At 46.6% G+C, this 19,201-nt stretch overlaps 1 protein-coding gene across 2 annotated transcripts in view; it reads left to right on the top strand.

The window, feature by feature from the left end:
• Positions 1-19,201, top strand: part of LOC147697783 (late histone H2A.1-like) — a 233,829-nt gene that overhangs the window by 92,695 nt on the left and 121,933 nt on the right. The window lies entirely within an intron of this gene.

The raw sequence follows: 19,201 nt of genomic DNA, 5'->3' as shown, positions 1-19,201 counted from the left end.
TTTGTGAAAAGCAGATTGATTACAGCGACTCAATTTGATGGGCGTAGCCCCAGCTCTTCCAGGAGATGACTTGCTAATCAGTGTGATGGCCATTGTAACTGTATTACCTGGTAGTAATGTTCAAAAGTGGGAACTCCCAGCCCCCCCATATCTACTGGTAGTTGGAGCTTGTAGAGTGCAACACAACCTCTACCCTTGCTCCAAATGAAGCTTCCCAGAATGCCATGGAGAGTGCCGAATGTGGAGCAAGGTATATGCACCGGGAGATAGTGGAAGTAATAAAGAAGGCGAGGAAACATCACCATTTTGGAAAGTCATACAAGGCCCTGAACTGTGAATGGGAGCATTCTTCAGAATGTCAGTTGTGTTCATAGGGGGAAGCTCTTGTGAATTTGCCATCAATCATGTCCAGGACATTGTTGTAGATGCAGATGCCAAGATACCTAAACATGCGCGGCTCCCATCATAAAGGTTGAATGTCCATCATCAAAAGGTGGGGTGGGAAGTGCAGACTGACGGGAACAGGCAAGATTTAGCCCAGTTGACTCCTAATCCCGAGGCAGCACAGAACTCTTCCAGGGCCCTCCCTATGTCCCTGATTTCCAGTTGGGTGTCATGATGTCAGGCTCTGCTTTCTGGCCTCTTCGGGGCTAGGTTGAAATAGCTATAACCTCCCCTATGAACAACCTCAAAGTCTGAAGTTTACAACACAACCGGGGAGGGAAAGGAAGGGAACAGCGGGGAGGGAGATCTGAAACGACAAAGAACAACTTGTTCAGAAACCCCTCCCGGGTGTGCGATTCTATCCCACCCACTACTCTGGATTCCTATACACAAATGACTACCCCCAAGCCACACTCGTACCTGTAAAGAAAAATAGAACAGACTGTTTCTTTAGTAGATATGAAGGAAGGCGGTACCAGGGACTCTACCCAGCTGTAGAACGACATACAGAGAGGCTTTACATGAACATCCTGAAGTAATATTGGCTACGCTATGTTACTGAAGAACACACACACCTACCTAAACAAGGAATACATAAGCATCAATGGGTAAGCACCATCCCTCTGTTAAGGTACCCCTCCTGTGTCTCATGCGTTTGGTAAATATTAAACAAGGGTTGTGGAAGGAAAAGTATAGGAAATAACAACGTAAAATGATAATGGAATCACTGATCCTTCACAAATGATTGACGAGGTTATGCAGTGTGCATTAGGAACACACCCCAGGCTATTTGGTTCCGTATTTGTACATCCAGGTTGCACCACCGTGGGTTGCTTAAGAGTGAAAAGCAAACACAACGGTTCCCTGCACATACACCAAAGTAAATGTCACTCGTAAAAGACCTCCGGTTCCCTCTCATCCGAGAGGAAAAAGTATTCGAGAATCAAGTCTCCACGCCGAATGCGTGGTTCATTTGGTCCAAGGTATCAAACAGCAAAAGAACGGGATTGCGCGGAAGAGTTCTGCTTTCTTACCGCAGCTCTGAAGGTACCAACCGTCTTCAAGGCACAACCAAGGAATTATTGGCGCCGCCTGGATCCAACGAAACCCCTTTGTTTCCGCATTGCACACGCACCGTGCGTCGCGTACGTGACGTCCCTTCTGCCTGCTGGGAAATGTAGTTTTGATGCGGTGGGAGCGCGCTGCTCGAGTCGCCGCTCTCTCGACCAGTGAAACCTGACACATGAATCATGATATTCTGAATATTGTAGGGGTGCATTAAAATCACGGATAGTCAGCACCCGCAAATATTCCTGTGTTGAACTAAGTATTAATCATTAGAAAATGTGGACGTAATAATATAAAATGTATGTGTAATGTTAGGAAATGAGTTTGTGTTCGTTGAAAGGGTAGAACAACATTTAAAATGTAACTGCTTACAGCAAATGCTTAATAAAGTACTTCATGTATAATGTAATGCATTAGATTTAAACGTGCACCATAAAAGTCTGCATGTGTAGAGAACTAAATGTGCCTTAAGGTGAAGAAATGTAATGCTTATAGATGCAATGTTTATTAAATGCGTATAGTCCTGGATGTGTAAAGGCCTAAATGAATATTCACGTTCTTACCATGAAAGGCCTATTAGTGATTTCTTATGTTAGCTGAATTGTGTAGGCCTAAATATGTTTCCCTGGAAAAGCTCTCAGTTGAAGGCAGTTAGCAGATTTCTTGTGCATGCAAGGTTGATTCTTTCACATGCTTTCCATTGCAGGTGAAAGGACATTTTTCTCGTTAGTAAGACTGATGCTCTTTGTTTTAGGAGTTAGGTATGGAGGAGACCTGCAACAGTGTATCTTGGAATGACGAGAATTGGAAGAAGCCTGAGACCAAAGGACATATCAACTGTTGCTGGACGGAGTACAAGTTTCAACGGAAAGTTACCTAAGAGAGGTGCCCAGCCAGAGGAGGTGTTACAGGGGCGTGTTCTACTAAATGATCATTTTGTATTAGGGATAGTGCCCCGAGGGAGGAAAGGGCAGAGAGCCATTAGGAGGGTAGGAGAAGGGGTCGATTCTTAGAAGGAAGACTTAGCTTCGGCTACTAACCCTTGCAACGTGAGTGTACTTCTTAGGAAGTAGTCACGAGCTGACACCTTTTCCTCGATCCTACCTGGGAGATGTTATGCAGGGATGACACCTTAGTGTTAGTGTAGGGATAGGATTAACTGATTATTTTTCCTTTTTATAAAACTGATGAGGACTACTTTGGATATTGGACCAGTTGTCGTTTGTTTAATCTTTTCAGAATTGCTTATACTTTTTATGCTGCACCGAATTAGGTTGGTCCGTAGAATGAATTTTGTATTAGTGCCCATGTATTTCTTCAACCTCGTCATGAGGTGTTTGTATGTTCAGTTATTTTTGGCTTTGTAATAAAACCCCTAAATTGTAAGTCCGAGTCAGCGGTTCTTTCCGAGTCCAAATTGATTAGTTCTTACTGATGGTGGTGAATGTATTGGGTTTCTCCCCTATACACTTCTCAGCAGATAAAAAGATCCCAGTCGACCGAGGATTCTTAGGAGTGGTAGGATAAGATAAACGGAGCTAAGAATCTGGCCCAATCAGTTGGTAGCAGAGTAGGATGGTTATCTCTGGAGTAAGGGGAGACGTAGAGAATGGTTGTCATTGAGTCCAATAGCCGAAGAGCCCAAGGTGATGGTTGTCCGGCGGATCGTGAGTGGACGGAAACTGACGAAGAGTGAGTCTGTAGATTGTGGTGTTGCTTCGGTTTGTTATGACTTGCAGAGTTGGAACGAGAGTTGAGTGAATGTAGTTTTGGGCTGAACGCGGGCGGTCCATGAGATTTGATTTTTGAGATCCTGGGATAAGAGACTGTGGTGCAGAAGACACCCAGAGTTGAAATTGTCTGACCAGTGATTGTGGGAGTCATGAGACTTTGTTGACTGACCCACCAGTGATACGGAAACGTGTGTATGATGCGTGAGTACCGACGCAGGTTGTGGGTTACTGTATGTGGAAAAATTGAGTGATTGGATCCTATCGATTAGGTACATGACTGTCTGCCTGTTCGTGGGCAATTAGTCCGAGGTAGATGTCCGGTCATTTCACGGACAGACCGTTGCCAGAGTTGAGGTTGACAAATGTGAGAGACTGTCCGGTCGTTTGTTGGACAGACAGTCAGAGAAGTGACTGTTTGGTCGTTTCGCGGACAGTTATTTCATTGTATGAAAGAGATGCGTGAGTGTGTGAGACCTGAATTGTAAAGGAGGGGAACTGCTGTAAGCGGAGGAAGAGTGACGTCATAGAGTGCCGCGCTGCGATAGTTCGGTTGGTGTGAAGCCGCGCTGGTATTGGTGGATTGTCATCAGGAAGTAGAGCGAAGACAATTGAGAAATAAAAGTTGATTTTACCATGAAATGTTTTGAAGTTTTATGAGATCTATGCAGAGGAGATAGGGGAGTGGTTACTCGAGGGGGAGAAGAAGCTCCACCTGAGGATACCCAGCCCATTAATTGGCTACGAACATGGGATTACTTTCTATACTTTGGCTCGAGAATTGGCATAAAATGACTGAGGAAAAGGAAGAAATGACTTTTCCGCGTTATGGTACTTTCAGGTTGGAAGTGTTGTACCAATTGAAAAAGGTGAGGTCTTCCTTACGTTCCCTACCCAGACCAACACAGTTTGAGGTGCTACATGCATAGATTAGAGCAGCCCATGACAGGAAAAGAGAACAAAGTCAGGAAAGGGTGAAAAGGTCGATCAGGGCATTTCAAGATGGGCGATGGGAAACATTGGAAAAGAGATGGAGAGTGGGAACTATAGAGGGGGATAGGCTATTCCCGTTGATGGTGAAGGTGGGAGACACCGAGAAGAAGAGTATCAAGGAAGACGACAGTGACACAGATGACAGCTTTTTAGAAAGGTTACTATCAGAGAGACCACCTCCATATAACCCAAACTCAGAAGAGGGAAAGTCAGTGCCGACAGAGGGGATTGGAGAATCACAGGCTTAAACTGGGGAGAGGATTTAGCCTTACAGCTCGAGCTGTCGACCTCGAAGCTGCCGAACCTGATTCGAGTCTCAGCAACAACGCTCAACATCCTGTGATTCTGGGCAAATCACTTAATCTCCTGTGCCTTACAAAAATAAATGTGTCCTTCTGTAACGGTACTAGTGTTCTTGTAAAGGGCTCTGATACCTGAAATTTTCAGGTCTAATGCAAGAGTAGTTGGGAAAATCAGAAGGGACGGGTACGCAGACTCCAGTAGGTTCGGAAGCTAATGAGTTTCAGGTGCTAGAAGGTTGCCTGATGCTCTTACAGTGCCGGTTACCATCAGCCCCATAGTGTCAGTATATAATCCGGATCAAGTGAGGAATGAGAGTTTGGCACGGTAGGTAGCTGGAGAGGGAACTGACTCTGGAGGAATGGCGCAGCGAGTGGGATAGCTCACCTACCGAGACACATAGAATCGAGTACCCCAATACCAGCCACTGCAAACTCCTCTAGGGGACAGGTGGATTTAAGGATAGGGAGACCAAGGTCTTTAGCCGATTAAAGATCCGATCTAAGGATGTGGGAACCACCAGTGAGGAATCAGAATGACAGGATGACAGGAGACTGGGATCATGGAAATGCAGGAAACAGACCAGCCCTTATGGACATAGCAGAAGGGAACCGATGTGAAGAACAGAGCAGGGAGAATGAAGAATCGAGTGAAGCATCTAGTTGAGGGACCCTGAAAGTTGCTATAAGAGCAACAATGTTGGACGTGGTGAGGTTGAAAGCATAGGTAGATGAGATAATAAATCGGAACTTGCCCTTGGAAAGAGTGGAACTTTATGAACCGGATGAGTTACTGTGTGTAGCAAAGGATGTGACTCATAGGGCATGGTCAGCCTATGAGAAACTGACAGATTTGGCAAAAAAATACGAGGTGGATTTGTCTAAAACAAAGATGCTACAAGGAAGTCACAGATTGCAGTACAGTGTTCAGGTACTGGAAGAGTAAGGTGTCACAGGGCTGAAAGCTCACATTCAAGAATTGATTATAGGTATACTCGCATGGAGCATGCTTGATAGGTGGAAGGAAATACTGTCCAAAAAGAGGAGCACCAAGAGGAGTGTAGGAGAGACACTGCCTCCAGGAGGGGGAATGGTAGGAGTAGAGAATTACCCTTTGCGAGAGGTATCTAACGGAGGGTATGTGCATGTACGTTGGAGTAGAGGTGATTTGGCAGCATTTACGAATGAATTTCCTCGGCTGAGGGTGAAACTTGTCGAATGGCACAAGCAGTTGATCGGTTTGTTAAAATCTCGAAGGTGTTCTGGGTTGACTTGAATACATTGTTTTACATTGTAGTACCGAGTGGCTTGTGGGCAGCTTGTAAAGTGGCAGTTGATTGGCCAAGTTCTGCACCAGACACGGATGCTGTTACAAATGGTCCTTCACCTATTGTCATGAAAAAGTTCGAACAGGTGATCACATGGCTAAAATCCAAGATATTGCCACAGGATATTGATTGGGTTAAGATAGATTGAACCATTTAGGAACCAAAGGAGTCTGTTCTTGAGTACTACGAGAGGCTCCTACAAGCCTTCAAGCAGTACAGAGGGCTAGATACCTTAGACCCCAAAGATATGGAACAGTTTGTTTCCAAGTTCGTCCTGGGTTTGAGACCAGAAATTAGTTTCATGATTCAGCAGCATCTGATCTGCTGGCAGAACAAGTTAGTGGATGAAATACTGTGATATGCCAGATACTGCAGTTCTGAGGTGCACTCAAAAGACAGAAAGCTTAAAGATAAGCTGATGCTAGTCCAAATGCAAACCGCTGATAGGGAACTCCAGATACAGCTAAGTGGAGGACCGCTAGGGAGAAGACAGGAAAACAATCTGAGAGGAACTCAGAATGATCAGCGCCAAGGAGAGGGAAAACCTGTGGACCCCAAGACAGGGATGGATGTGGCGACACTGAAATAGACTAATGTGTGTCACCTTTGTCAGAAAATCGGGCATGGGAAACGCGAGTGTAGATTGAACCCAGCTAACCAGGTCCAACAGGAAGAGGAGATGATGCAGGTACCTGAGGTTGTGAATACAGTGATGAGACCCAGGTCTATCCAAGGGAGGAAATTGGCCCCACAGGTGCAGGTTCCGCAACCTCCGATAATTTCGTAAGGAGGTAGTACGTACCAACAGATGCCCCTTTTTGAGAATTTCGATGAGTACAGCTCAGACCCGTTGAAATGACGATGCCTAAAGGGGGAGGAAGACTGCACTCTTGGGGCAATCTTAGAGGTAGACAAGAGGGGACCGTTTGTAGAGGCGGATGTTGACAGTATTTCACCACCTTTTGGTTGATGCTAGCGCTAACTGTTTTACTGTGAGATCTGCAGTAGTTCCCAACCTACCCCTCTCGGGACAATCAATCCAAGTCGTAGGAGTAATAAGAAAATTAATGAAACATTGACCGAGCCAATTCCTGTGAGAATAGGAACCTTCCGAGAGCGACATCAGTTTGTAGTGTGCGACTCAAGTCCAGTCTGCCTGTTAGGACGAGATCTCTTGTGCAAGCTCAATTGCACCATCTATTGCACCCCCAAGACAGTGGAATCACAGACCAACGATGATGATGCCACCTTTAAGATCGCAAATAGGCATTCTTATATAGAGATGTACCCTGTGTTGACAGTGGAGAAGCTTCCATTTGACTTGAGAGACTCTGTCTCATTCGATGTGTGGGATTTTACAGAGAAGAATTAGGATTGATCAAAGGGGTGGAACCAGTTAAGATACAAATAAGGCAAAATGTTGAGTTCCCAAGGACACCTCAGTACAATTTGTTGCCAGAGACGATCGCATGGATCAAACCTGTAATCGATTCCATGATCAAGCAGGGAATCCTGAAGAAGATAATGGGCAGTCCATGCAACTCACCCATTATGGGATTACAGAAGCCGAGTGAGAAATTTAGAATAGTGCAAGACCTGCAAAAGGGTATCACGATTGTGGTTCCATCTTGTACAGTGGTACCGAATGCATCCGTGATACTATTCCAGATTCCATGCAAAGCAGAGTGGTTTACAGTGATTGATCTGTGCCAAGCATTCTTTTCGATACCTCTGCACAAGGAGAGCCAATTTTCATTTGCCTTTTCGGCTGGAAGACAGTTTGTTAACGTGGTGTCGTAGCCCTCAAGGGTACACAGAGAGTCCATCGATCTTTAATCATATCTTGAAAAAGAATTTTGAGAGTCTCGTGTTGCCGCAGAACTTTGTTCTCGTGCAATACATCGATAATCTCCTCATTGCTTCGGAGACGGAGGATGCTTGCTTGCCTTACAGAATCATCTAGCAGAGAATGGACACAAGTTGTCCCCAAACCGCTTGCAATACTCTTTGAGTGAGGTACAGTACTTGGGTAATCGAATAGAGAAAGGCAAGAGAAAGGTGTCACCAGATCGAATTGAGGTGATCATGAACATGGCTGTACCTACCACTCAGAGGGAAGTTAAAATGTTCCTGGGGGTGGTTGGCTACTGTCGCCAATGGATTCCCAATTTCTCCCTGAAAGCGAAGCCTTTGCAGAGGCTGACGCACAAGGATGTGAGTGATCCAGTACCATGGGACAACGACTGTCTGATGGCGCTCTTAGAGTTGAGAGAGGGCCTGTGTCGTGGTCCGTCTCTGGGAATGCCTGACTACAACAAGTCTTTTTCAGTGTTCTGTTGTGAGCGAGAAGGTTGTGCATTGTCAGTTCTGACTCAGAATCATGTAGGTGTCCGTAGACCAGTTGCCTACTTCTCAGCTACTTTAGATCCAGTAGCTTCAGCATTGCCCTTATGTCTCAAATCTGTTGCTGCAACAGGTGTCAGCATTGAGAGGTGTGAAAGCATTGTTATGAGTCATCCTTTGATTGTGTAAGTTCTGCATTCTGTTGAATTGTTGATGATGAGGACTAAAACACAGCACCCGACCAACAATAGACTCACACGCTACAAGCAGATCATACTTGCTACAGAGAATGTGACTCTGAGAAGGTGTTCTGTTTTAATTCCCGCTACATTGATGCCTTCGCCAAATGCAGATGAAGAAGATTGTGAAGACCATGACTTTCTCTATGTGACTGAACTCCGTCTGACCCCATTGAAATTTTCTTTGTCGATGGTTCATGCCTAAGAGACAATGTTGGCCAGTTGAGAGCAGCCTTTGCTGTCTGTACCATCATAGGAGTGGTTGAACCCGCTTGTTTAGAAGGAGTATACTCCGCACAAGTGGCTGAAATCATTGCTTTGATTCGCACCTGTCTGGCGGCTGATCAGATACTGAGGTTCCGTGACAATTGTAAGTGGTGTTTTCGACTCGCACGAATATGGTCGAGTCTGGTATCTATGAACCGCAAATGACGAGTTTAGTAAGTATGCGCAGTTTCGCTGTGCTAACCTAAACCGTTCGTCTGTTACGTGGGTATTTCTATCTGTACCCACGGGTTCCATCTTAGATACGGCATCCATTTTGTCTCTTGCCCTCAAGTAGCCAGCGAACGGACGTTGTCCGCTTCGCGACCCTGGGACTCCCAAGATATTTGCGGAAGACACATGTCCTTTGTAAGTGTCTTTATGACGAGGGGGATGCTACTGTAAAGCAGATGGCGCCGCACGAGGCTCATCTTGCCGCACGGACTTGTTGTCTCAGCCGTGCATCTCATTAGGCACGTCCCTTTGATGCCTGTATCTCGTGTTTCCCGATACCTCCCCTTTTACACCCTTTCCGATCTCCCCACTGTCTCCGTCTTCCTCTGCACCTGTCTTTGTTCCTATTTCGATCTGTTTTACTGCCGATTGGAATGCACTAATGTTGGGAAGATGGGTTTTTACAGTTGGGAACCACCAAATGTTTCCGCACTTATGTTCCGGACCTCATGTGTATCAAAGTGACCAAAGCGACCCCTCTGGGGGATAATGGTGGGAACCGGGTTGTAAACTTTTGTGTGCCATGTTGTCCTATGGGTAAAAACTGTATAAAAGGAGCGATCCACAGAACCAATTTGAAGCAGTCTCCCCGAACTACACTCGATGTACTTCCTGTGATTTCTGTGTTCCCTGCAGCAAATAAACCTTGAATCTTTGACGCCGAAGGAAGTGTCCCGTGTCTCTGTCATTCGTACGCCGGAGCAGGTTACCCACGAAGGTTTCAGGTGTTGTGCCCTGGCACCGCTGGGTCTTAAAGAACCCAGTCCTTCAGTTGGCGCCCACGTGGGGCTGCATCAGTGGTACCGGTCCAAGCCCGACGATCGTGAGGAACTTCGTGTGAAATCTCCGAGGGAAGGTGCACTCCGCTTCATCGATCCCGTTGTCGAAACAAGTGGCCCGAAGACTTTTCCCGCGAAGATTCCCGCCTCCTGACGGCTGCGACGGACTGCTGCCCTGACTGTAGACCTGTTTTGGCGCCTGGCGTAGACCTTGGTATAGCGAGACGATTGACGGGCCTTCCTGGTGACGCCATCGATCTTTGAGTTAAGTATTTGTGGGTCGCTCCCAGAGTTCTTGGTTGTTGACACTTTAGCAAGTGTTTTTGTTGTTAACGCTGTGTGAGTGTTTTTGTCGGTGACACTTTGCTAGCGTACTTTGTTGTGTTGTTTGACGACTGCAGCCGCCAAAAACCGAGGGTTTTGTTCTTTGCTGGGACTTGGTAAATCCCGTAACCCTTGAAGTTTGTGAAACTCGGCTAGTGTGCAAGATGCCTGGTCGCAGTACTTTGTTTAGTTGTTTCAGACCTTGTGGTACGGATTCCCGACTGGAGGACTCGTGTCCGATACCTCCGGTTGGAACTCCCACTTATGAACTGTACAGTAAGCATGGGCTAGGCCCAATTACCTTTAACGATTATTGGATTAAATACACAAAGAAGGACGGCGACCTTCGTTGGCCACCTCATGGTAGCTTCGAGGCCCCGATCTTAGATAATCTAGAGATTAAATTGTTTGAGAGAAAGTCAAGGCCGGCCATGTTTGATGCCTTTCGGTTGTGGCGTAAGGAAGCCCGACAGAAAGACATCAGACAGACTAAACGTAATCAGCGAGATAATGTTGCTACCATAGTGAAGAAAGCAGAGCAATTTCAGCGTGATAAGGAGGTTAAGGATAAGGAAGTGTTTGATAGACTACAGCGTATGACCGTAGATAAATGTTATCCCGCTTTGTCTACGGAGTCGGAAAAGAAGGAAGAGGCAGTTGAGGATCCTTTAATGTCTTATCTTATGAAGTCGCCACCTCCGTACGTACAGGGTACCGCAGCTCCTGTGGTTCCTGCCGTACCTATTCTTCCGCCTATTCTTCCTCCGCCTGCTCCTCAACCTGCACCTACCCTTCCGACTGTTCCTGCTCCTTTGCCTGTTGCTATCCCTACTGCTCCTCCGCTTCCACATACTACTGCTCCCGCTACTGCTCCTGCTATTGCTCCTGTTTTGCTAACTCCTGCTGTTGCTACTGTTTCTACTCCTTCACTTGTTAGTCCTGTGTCCTATACTTCTCCCTCTACTCGTAGTCGTAATTCTCCTCTTGCGGCTAGCTTCTTTCATTCGCTCGGACCTGTTCATGGGTCCGCTGGTTCCGATGGTCCTCAGAGACGTAGTCAGCTTCCTGGAAACAGAGAACGCGTTGCGCTATATAATATGGCGATGGGTTGGATGGTAAATCCTCTTAGAAGTCCACCTCGTGTTGTCCTCGAAACATTCTGTCAATTCAATATACCAACCCAGAGATATGTGTTCAATGAAATGTGTAAATTCCTTCATGATCAAATAGCGGCCGATGCGCCTGATGAGGTGCTTACCGCCCTGTCTGATCTTCAGCTTCAGTTCTCGAATGGACTGATAGTGGATACTAACGTTCGACGTGCTGTTGAGCGGTTACTATCTTTTCGCCCCGCTCCGATTCCTCATGCCTTGTTTGTCGAGGATGTTGAACAACAGCCAGACGAGTCTGGCCAATATCCCATGCGTGAAGTTCCACCGGTTTGGATACCACCTAATCCTAATGCTCAACCTCCGACGACAGTGGGGCATTTCCAGAGAATATGGATACATCTTCCATGGAAACGCTCGGAGGTGTTACAGGTGAAGCAATCTTTGCCTGACCCTCGCAAGAATCCTGCAGGGTATTACAAAGAATTATCGCAGCTCGTAGATGCTACGGTAATTAATCTAGCCGATATCGACATGTTGTTCGGCAATGTCGTACCGCAACCGGTATGGGCTAAGATTCGTCATGAAAACCATCCGAATGAATTAGGTGGTGCTTGGGCTGCTATTGTCGCGGCAGATGCCGGACAAACGGCTGCTGCTAAACCCGACCAGCTGATTGTTGATCTTCCTCAACGAATAATAGCGTTAATGAAAACTCTTATGCCAGCCATGAGGGTGAATTGGGACAAATTGTCAGCTTGTAAGCAAAAGAAGGACGAGAGTGTTTCCGACTTCTTCACGAAGTTTGAGGAGGCATTCGTTGACCATAGTGGACAGGATATGGGTACCGAGGGAGGTCAAAGATTGTTTGTGGATAAATTTGTTTCGAACTTGCTGCCCGATTTGAGCAATAAATTGAGGAATTCGGAAAGTGCATGGGCCGTTTCTGCTTCAGCTCAGATATTGGCTACGGCGCAATATTATGAGAACAGAGAGAAAGACGAGAACGACCGTGCTGATAAAAAGACCAAAGAGCTAAAAACTAAAGTGCTGCTTCAGCAAGCGTATCCTCCACGTTCGAATCAGAATAATTCGCAACAAAATAGATCGCAGCCGCAATCGAACAGATCCCAAACTCGTAATGACTCCTCTTCCCAAAGATCCTCGTTAGGGTACAATCAATGTGCTTATTGTAGACAAGAGGGTCACATTAAATTCAATTGTCCTGTTTTGAATGAACGTAATAGTGGTAACTCATCTAGAGGAGGTCGTGGTGGTTCGCAGCAGGCATCACGTGGTAGAGGTCGTGGTGCTCAGAACGATCGCTCAGATAACTCATCAAATTCCGATAATTGTTTCGATCAACGTGGATCGTCGCAAGGACGATCTGCGCAGTACAATGTAGACGATTATTACGTCGATCAGGGAACTGACGACAGTAATTACTAGGACAGCCAAAGACAAGGAGAGGGAGTGGTATCAGTTCCGGTTGATCAGAGAGGGCCTTACGTCGCAGTTGCTACATCGGGCGTCGTTGAGCCTTTTCTGTTGGACACTGGTGCAGCGAAAAGTTCCATCAAGCATTCGAAACTCCCTGGCGCACCTTTGTCTGGCTTAACAAATGTTTCCGTTGGATTCTCTGGCGCCCCTGTTAGCAATCCAGTTTCGCGCCCTTTGCCTCTTACAATTGGGCCACGTGAGCTAGAAGCTCCGTTGATTTTGACTACGGGTTGTGGTGAAAATCTTTTGTGCCTGGATTTGCTTAAACGTTTGTATGCGACTTTGTATTGTTCTCCTGCGGGTGTAAAGCTTACGTTAGGAGAGAGGGTTGTCTCTCCCATGTACTTGTCCCTCGATAAGCTCCCACCGGAATTGAGTTCTCTTCCTGCGTCTTTGTGGGCGACGGGTCCCAACGATGTGGGCCTACTTGATATCTCCCCTTATGTTGTACAGTTGAAATCTAATGTGCGACTGCCACGTATTCCCCAATATCGTATCTCCCTTGATGGTGAACGGGCACTGTTAGCGATCATCTATGATTTGATCGAGAAAGATGTTATTGAAGAGACTCGGGGAAACGTGTGCAACAGCCCTGTACTGCCCATTCTTAAACGTACTGATCCTTCAAAACCGCCTGTTTATCGCTTTGTTATCGATTTACGGGAGGTGAATAAAATTGTGGTTCCTCAATTCCCTGTTGTGCCTGACATCACGGCGCTACTGACTCTGATTCCAGCTTCTGCATCATGGTTTTCGGTGATTGATTTGAAAAATGCGTTTTTCAGCATCCCGATTGCCGAGGAGAGCAGAGACCTTTTCGGTTTCTCTCTTGGTGGACGCAGCTTCCGGTTCAAACGCGCTCCTCAGGGCTACTGTGAAAGTCCATCTATTTACAGCCAAGCCTTGAAGGGTCAACTGGATGCGTTTAGGTTGCCGGTCGGTGCGGCCTTAATCCAATACGTCGACGACTTATTGGTGGCTGCTGATACTTAGGACATTTGCAAAATTGCTACGGTGTCGTTGCTGCAACATCTCTGTGAGTTGAATCATAAGGTGTCCCCTTCTAAACTCCAATATTGTTGTCAAGAAGTAACCTATCTAGGTCACTTATTGTCAAAGGAGGGAAGGAGGTTGACCCCAGAGAGAATTGCAGCAATTGCGCGAATGGCTGTGCCAACAACCCAAAGAGATGTGCGTGCTTTTTAGGTATCACGTCGTACTGCAGGCAATGGATTCCGAATTTTTCATTGCTAGCGAAACCATTGGTGGCTCTTACGTGCAAGGATGTTTCAACTCCTTTACCATGGACGGAAGAATGTCAGAAAAGTTTTTCTGAATTGCGTGATTCATTGTGTTCGGCTCCTGTGTTAGGTACTCCTGACTACAGTAAGCCGTTTACGTTATATGTTCACGAGAGGGAAGGTTGTGCTTTGAGTGTCTTAACGCAACCTTTTGGTGGTAAGCAACGTCCATGTGCATATTTTTCCTCGACCTTGGACCCAGTAGCTAGAGCATTGCCGAGTTGTTTGAGAGCAACTGCGGCAGCTGCGGTCTCCATCCGACAATCAGCAGGATTGGTCATGGATAATATGCTTACGGTGATGGTTCCGCATGCAGTTGACACTCTTTTGAATCGTACGAAAACTTAGCACTTGACGAGTGCGAGGTTGTCTGGGTACGAGTTGACGCTGTTGGCAAGCCACATTCAAATAAAACGTTGTAATGTTCTGAACCCGGCAACTTTGTTACCAATTAGCACAGAGTCAGATGAAGTAGCAGAACATGATTGCTACTTGAGGACAGAGGAAGAAACAAAAGGTCGAGTGGACCTTAAAAACACCCCATTGGAAGATCCGGACGGTACATTGTATGTGGATGGGTCATGCTTTAAGTTGCCGAATGGCGATGTGACTACTGCTTACGCTGTTGTAACGTTGAATACGGTTGTTGAGACTGCAAGGTTGAATCAGAATTCTGCCCAAGCTGCAGAGCTGATTGCTCTTACTAGAGCGTGTGTGTTAGCAAAAGGGAAACGTGTGAATGTGTTTACCGACAGCCAATACGCATTTGGTGTCGCACATAGTTTTGGACGATTGTGGAGAGAGAGAGGTTTCTTGACGTCGCATGGTACGAAGATTCAGCATGGCCAGCTTGTGAATGATCTTTTGGATGCACTGACGCTGCCTATGCAAGTTGCAATTGTTAAATGTAGTGCGCATCGTAAGGTGACGGATGATGTTGGTCGTGGTAATGCGTTTGCAGACGAGATTGCTAAGGAGACTGCCCGGAACCTTAGCACTCGAATGTATGTGACGAGTTCGGTTAGGTGGCCTACAGAATCGAGCATGTGTGAAGACACTATCGAAAGTGTGAAAGAAATTCAGAATGAGGCCACCGAGACTGAAAAGGCGAAGTGGAAAGAAAGTACGGGAAAGTTGGATGCGAATGGTTGTTGGATTGATTTGTCTGATCACAAAAGATGGATGTTACCGGATGCGTATGTGCTGGCCGTTGTGACAATGGCGCATGGGTTAGCACATATTAGCGCGAAAGGTATTTGCAAATTATTGTCCCCTGTGTGGAAGAATGATGGTATCACAAAATGTGCTGAACGACTGGTGAAGAATTGTATGGTGTGTATGATGTACAATCCTGGCAAAGGAACCCCAACTCCTCCTGGCAGTTTTGCTCCCCCTTCATGCCCCTTTGAGGTGATTCAATTGGACTTCATCCATATGGAGCGATGCAATAACCTGAAATATGTTTTAGTTGTGGTTTGCGCATTCTCCCGATGGATCGAGGCCTATCCTCTCAAAGACAATACTGCTTTGTCTACTGCGAAAATCCTACTGAAGGAATATTTTCCTCGGTATGGAATGCCTAGAGTCGTGTGGTCAGATAACGGAAGTGAGTTTGTGGGTAGTGTGATGAAGAGTGTGTGTAAGGGCCTTGGAATTAATCAGAAATTCCACAGCGCCAATCATCCCCAGTCAGCTGGATTGGTTGAAGGGTACAACGGCACCCTTAAACTAAAGTTAGCGAAGATTCAGGCTACGACTGGTCTTTCTTGGCCTGACGCTTTACCTTTAGCATTACTGTCAACTAGGGCGACTGTACACTCCCGAGTAGGGCTTAGTCCCTATGAAATAGTGTTCGGCCGTCCTGCGAATGTGTGGGGGGTTCCTAGGCCAGGAATGTTCTGTGATCTTGAGTACCCAATGTTGATCGATTATCTTCATGACTTGACTGCTAAACTGAGGTTAATTCACCAACAGGTTTACGACGCATTGCCGACGCAGACGGAGGGTCCAGGCCACCAGCTCCAGCCCGGAGATTGGGTGGTGACGAGAAATTTTTCACGCAAGAATAACCTGGACCCGAGGTTTACTGGACCCTATCAGGTTCTCCTTGCCACGAGGACTGCTGTTCGTCTCGAGGGACGCAAGAATTGGGTGCATGCCACCCATACCAAAAAGGTCCCTATCCCTTTGCCGACAGACCCGTGGGTAAGGAGAGGCATTGCATCAACTGAAACCGAAGGATTGCCGGCGTTTGTACCCTTCAGCGACGCGCAGCCTGTTGGAGAATCCTCAGCGCAGCAGAAAGACACTGTTGAACAATTATCATCAAAAGACTCAAGACCACAACACTCAACTGATCAGCGGGACGCTGCCTCTTTAACGGATCCTTTGTTTGACGAGCAGACACGTCCTGGGAAAACTCGATACTTTCTACGATCTAGCACTAAAGACTAATAAAAGATCCTGCTTTGCTGTATTGACAACTGCATTATCCCGTTTTCCGTGATCAGTTTGAACATTCATATTACTGTGATTATTCCTGTATATATATTGAGTTTCATTCCTTATACTTTTTTGCTTTCCCAGCTGAGAGACTTTGTTTTTGCATACACATATTGTGCATTAAAGGCCGTAGGGCCGCGCGCGTACTTCCTTCTGGATAGTAGGTCTTGACACTAGGTTAAAGGCCGTCGGTTCCTGGGAACTCCTAGGGATTGACTATTGCTACACAGAACGAAGTGCGTCAAGAAACGTTGCGGACGGTCGTAGGGAATGGCATTCTCGAAGCTGAATGATTTGGAAGGAGCTCAGGCTCATAGATTCAAGTTGCAGCAACTCAGTCGTACCAAATGTTTTATATTCCAACTATTTGTATTGTTTTTGACTGCTTCTGCATTATTGGCGGGTGGGGTGTATTACACAATGTCTTACTTCTTACTTTCTGCTACACCTACTCCTACTCCTGACCCTAAACTTACCTCCACTTTTTCTCCTCATTCTTTTCATATGTTACCAGAACACGAACAGGCTAGACGTGTAGAATTCCGCAACAATTCCTTTATTCAGCTCCTTCATCAGCATCAGTTAGTGGTTAACACTACTAATTGTTGGGTGTGTGGGTTGATGCCACATACTACGGATAAGGGAATTCCATATCTGGTGTTACCGTATAGTTCCCAAGGGTCAGCTCGAGCATTTCAAACAATGTTTCGAAGCGCACTGGGTTTCCACCCCATTCGAGAACCACGTTCCCCCTACTCTGGTCCTACCTCGTATCAAAAACCTTTGTCGATAGCAATAGAGGATTTAGACAGCGATATCTATGATCCCTCGCTTATTCCCGAAGAAGAGGTACAGGCCTATAGGGTCCTAAGTAGAGGTGAATATAGTGCGTTCACTAGCGAAAAGCAGCTTAAAAGCTCGCCTCCGATATGGGTCGTACCCCACACTGGTAATTTTTGTCTCATGGGTCGTGGCCGAAGATCGCAAGCCCGACTTGGAGCAAGTGCTTGCACTGAAAATTACATACTGCCGATGGTCTCGTCCCCTGTGTTTCTGGCTGCCAAGGGTACATACTTTATCTGCTATGATCGTGCATATGCATGGTTGCCCGCTGACTTCATGGGCTCATGCTTCATTGCAAATTTGTTGCCTCCGACGTTCACTGTAGATGCCGATTATCATAAGACTAGAGTTGTGCGAGGCGTAATTAGCGAAGAGGATACTGCCGGTCAAGAGGCAGGAGACTTTTTCAAGGGTTTCCTCCCGTTTTGGGGACCTATGGTTAATAGTAGGAACCTGAGACAGTTGACTCGAGTGGTAGAATCGACAGCTAATATTACTGCCAGTGCCCTTGGTAATATCACCACAGAACTTCAGGCGGATAGACTTATGACGTTACAAAACCGTATGGTTTTAGATGTCATCTTAGCAGATCGAGGTGGGGTATGTAAGGTGATCCATTCGAGCTGCTGCATTTTCATTCCAGATAACGCTCCAACTGTCTATCAAGCCATCTCGAGGTTGCATAAGATCTCCGAATCCATACACGTGGATGTAGGGGATTGGACGCTACTTGGATGGTTTTGGGGCTTGATGTCGACTTGGGGTTGGAAGATTCTGATGATCATCGGAGTCGTTGTAGTGTTCCTGTTCACGTGTTGCCTTTGTGTGCAGTGTGGTCCTGCCTTATGTGGCCTCTGTGCTACAACGTGTATGAGACAACCACCTATTACCAAGGGGACTCGGTTGGACAGAGCTATGCTACAGCAACATCTCGATGGTCTGATGAATATCGAATATGACTCCGACTAGTGCTTGCCTACATGAGGGCAAAAGGAGCGTCTGAGGTTCCGTGACAATTGTAAGTGGTGTTTTCGACTCGCACGAATATGGTCGAGTCTGGTATCTATGAACCGCAAATGACGAGTTTAGTAAGTATGCGCAGTTTCGCTGTGCTAACCTAAACCGTTCGTCTGTTACGTGGGTATTTCTATCTGTACCCACGGGTTCCATCTTAGATACGGCATCCATTTTGTCTCTTGCCCTCAAGTAGCCAGCGAACGGACGTTGTCCGCTTCGCGACCCTGGGACTCCCAAGATATTTGCGGAAGACACATGTCCTTTGTAAGTGTCTTTATGACGAGGGGGATGCTACTGTAAAGCAGATGGCGCCGCACGAGGCTCATCTTGCCGCACGGACTTGTTGTCTCAGCCGTGCATCTCATTAGGCATGTCCCTTTGATGCCTGTATCTCGTGTTTCCCGATACCTCCCCTTTTACACCCTTTCCGATCTCCCCACTGTCTCCGTCTTCCTCTGCACCTGTCTTTGTTCCTATTTCGATCTGTTTTACTGCCGATTGGAATGCACTAATGTTGGGAAGATGGGTTTTTACAGTTGGGAACCACCAAATGTTTCCGCACTTATGTTCCGGACCTCATGTGTATCAAAGTGACCAAAGCGACCCCTCTGGGGGATAATGGTGGGAACCGGGTTGTAAACTTTTGTGTGCCATGTTGTCCTATGGGTAAAAACTGTATAAAAGGAGCGATCCACAGAACCAATTTGAAGCAGTCTCCCCGAACTACACTCAATGTACTTCCTGTGATTTCTGTGTTCCCTGCAGCAAATAAACCTTGAATCTTTGACGCCGAAGGAAGTGTCCCGTGTCTCTGTCATTCGTACGCCGGAGCAGGTTACCCACGAAGGTTTCAGGTGTTGTGCCCTGGCACCGCTGGGACTTAA

The sequence above is a fragment of the Lissotriton vulgaris genome, chromosome 8 (assembly GCF_964263255.1).
Source record: "Lissotriton vulgaris chromosome 8, aLisVul1.2, whole genome shotgun sequence".
Classification (NCBI taxonomy): domain Eukaryota; kingdom Metazoa; phylum Chordata; class Amphibia; order Caudata; family Salamandridae; genus Lissotriton; species Lissotriton vulgaris.
Note: the sequence above shows the minus strand (reverse complement) of the source record. Positions and strands in the feature narration are given on the sequence as shown.